Source organism: Terrapene carolina, unplaced genomic scaffold, assembly GCF_002925995.2.
Source record: "Terrapene carolina triunguis isolate 2854851 unplaced genomic scaffold, T_m_triunguis-2.0 Scaffold433, whole genome shotgun sequence".
Taxonomy (NCBI): Eukaryota; Metazoa; Chordata; order Testudines; family Emydidae; genus Terrapene; species Terrapene triunguis.
Window position 1 is genome coordinate 322,396 of NW_020664784.1, and position 2,996 is coordinate 325,391.

The 2,996-nt window shown below is 61.8% G+C and overlaps 1 protein-coding gene across 1 annotated transcript in view; it reads right to left on the reverse strand.

Annotated features, from left to right (window-relative positions):
• LOC115271323 (zonadhesin-like) overlaps positions 1-2,996 on the reverse strand; it is a 15,171-nt gene that overhangs the window by 2,689 nt on the left and 9,486 nt on the right.

The following is a 2,996-nucleotide window of genomic DNA, read 5'->3' on the forward strand; positions in this document are numbered from 1 at the left end:
GTCCCCCCTCCAGCCCCACAGATACTTCCCAGTCCCCCGCCTTGCCAGCTGTCCCCCCTCCAGCCCCCCAGATACGTCTGTGACGAACTGGGTCTGTTCTTACTGTGGTCTGTGAATGCTGACAGGGGAGTGTGGCTGGGATGGTCGGCCTTGGGGGATGGGAGGCTGACTGAAAATACCTGAGCATGTAACATGAGAACCCAGGAAGGGGTCGGAGGCCAGGTGACACCTTTGCCCGGGAAACTGAACAAAGGCTGTGGGAGGGGTCGCTGAAGGCAGAGTTTGAGGAGCTGGCTAGTGACCTTGGCTGGGAGGGAGACAGGGCTCTGACCTCCCAGGGGGGCTAGGGTACCCGGGGACCCCAAGATGGACCTAACTGAGGGGGGTCCTGTTGTCTGTGCCTGCAAGACCTGTCTTGGACTGTGTTCCTGTCGTCTAAATAAACCTTCTGCTTTACTGGCTGGCTGAGAGTCATGGTGAATCGCAGGACGCCGGGGGTGAAGGGCCCTGAATCCCCTCATACTCCGTGACAACTGGTGGCAGCGGTGGGATCTACTGCACCCCGTGGACGGCGCTTCCTGCAGTAAGTGACTGGGGAGAAGTAAAACGAAGGGGGATTGACGGGGAGCAGGCGTGCTGAAGAGTCACAGAGAGACGGTTATCACCCCTGGGAGTGTGTGACCAGCGAGAAGGACTTTTGCAGTAACAGGGTCCCCCGGGGGATCGCAGCGAGTGGTCCCAGGGGCGGAGGAGTCTGCAGCTCGACCCTGGCAGAGAGGTGGTGACCTCGAGAAGGGCTGGCACACTAGGGGTCTCCCTGGAGACTGTGGGGAGCGGTGAGCACACAGGCCTGTGAGTGGCCAGCAGGAAGATGTATGCCAAGCGGCTTAAGAGGGACCTGGTGGAGCTGTGCAAGCAGAGGGGGCTGCGCATTGGGAAGCTCACCAAAGAACAGCTCATTGCCCAGCTGGAGAAGGGAGATCGCTCGAATGAACTGATCCCTGTCTCTGAGGGAAGCAGCCTGGCAGATGCAGCGCAGGCCCCAGTGTCTGTCCCAGCTGGGAGTGGTCAGCCGGCTGCCGAGGGCTTCCCGAGACCCCTCCTTCCTATGCCTAGGGGAAGGGTGGGGAGGAGCCCAGCAAATACCGAGGGCGCCGTGACCCCCCCGGCCAGCAGGGGATCCTCCCGGCCACGCTCACCGGCCAGCAGGGGATCCTCCCGGCCACGCTCGCCGGCCAGCAGGGGATCCTCCCGGCCACGTGCGGCATCCGTGGAGCGGAATGGGCTGGAATGGGAGAAAGAGCTAAAACTGAGAGAGCTGGAGGATCGTAAACAACAGAGACAGCATGAACGGGAGGAGAATGAGAGACAGCGTCAGCAGGAACTGGAACTGGCGAGGCTGAAGGGCCGCGAGACCCCGGCTGCGGTGAGTGAGGGGGGACCCAGGACTGCACGGAGCTTTGATAAGTGCATCCTGGCCCCACGTAAGGAGGGGGAGGACATGGATGACTTCCTGGATGCCTTTGAGACGGCCTGCGAGCTGCACCAGGTTGATCCTGCGGACAGACTCTGGGTTCTCACCCCCTTACTGGACCCCAAATCCGTGGCATTGTACCGCCAACTGGACGAGGCGGAGAAAGGGGACTATGAACTCTTCAAAAAGGCCCTGCTACGTGAGTTTGGGCTGACTTCTGAGATGTACCGGGAAAGGTTCCGGAGTCAGGATAAAACCCCTGAGATCTCATACCTGCAACTAGCCGTCCGCATGGAAGGATACGCCAGCAAGTGGGCTGATGGGGCCCAGACAAAGAAGGACCTGGTTAAACTGCTGGTACTGGAGCAACTGTATGAGCGGTGCCCATCCGACCTGAGGCTGTGGTTGGTGGACAAAAAGCCAGACATGCAGGCCGGCTGGCCGATGAGTTTGTAAAGAGCCAGTCAGGGGATAACAGGGAGGAGTCCCAAAGGAACAGTCCCACCACAACACAGAGAGAGAGTCACCATGGGACCTCCCAGCGGGAAAATACGGAAAACCCCCATCGAAGGGGAACATCCGGCATCAGGGCCATCCGACCCACTCGAGGGGCCCCATGGGACATGGGCTGCTATCACTGTGGCCAGAGGGGCCACATACGGGCCCAGTGCCCCAGGCTCAGGGACAGACTGAGCAGACCAAACCCACAGAGGGTTGACTGGGTAGAGACCCAACCAGGCGAGAGGCAGCACTCCCAGGGAAGGGGGGCTGGCAGAGTACCACCTGCTAAGGAGGGAGGAGAGCTCCAGGCCAGCTCCTCTGGGGGGTTGGATGCTCCAGACTCAGGGTTTTTGGTTTATACGGTGGGCGCGGGGCGGTCCCTCCGGAGAGAGTACCTTGTTCCCCTGGAGGTGGATGGGAGGAAGGTCAATGGATACTGGGATACGGGCGCAGAGGTGACGCTGGCCCGGCCCGAGGTGGTGCCCCCAGATCAGGTGGTGCCCAACACCTACCTGACCCTGATGGGGGTGGGTGGGACACCAGTCAAAGTGCCCGTGGTGAGGGTACACCTGAAGTGGGGGCCCAAGGAGGGCCCCAAGGACGTGGGGGTACACCCGTATTTGCCCACTGAGGTGTTGATGGGGGGGGACCTGGAGGACTGGCCAAGCAACCCCCAGAATGCACTGGTTGTGACCCGCAGTCAGAGCCGGCAAGGGGCACGGCGCCCTGGCCTTGGGGAGGGTGCCTTGCCCCAGGCGCAGGACCCTAACCTGGTGGGGAGGGAACGCCCAGGGACACGGCTCAGGGAGGCTGCGGCCTCAGACCCAGCCGGCGGGAGGGAGCAGGTGGCCATCCCTGTCCCAGCTGCTGAGTTCCAGGCCGAGTTGCAGAAAGATCCCTCCTTGCGGAAGATAAGGGACCTGGCCGACCTCGGTGCGGTACAGACCATGGGGAGAGGTGGCCGGAAAAGGTTCCTGTGGGAGAAGGGGTTCCTGTACCGAGAATGGGCTCCCCCAGGGAA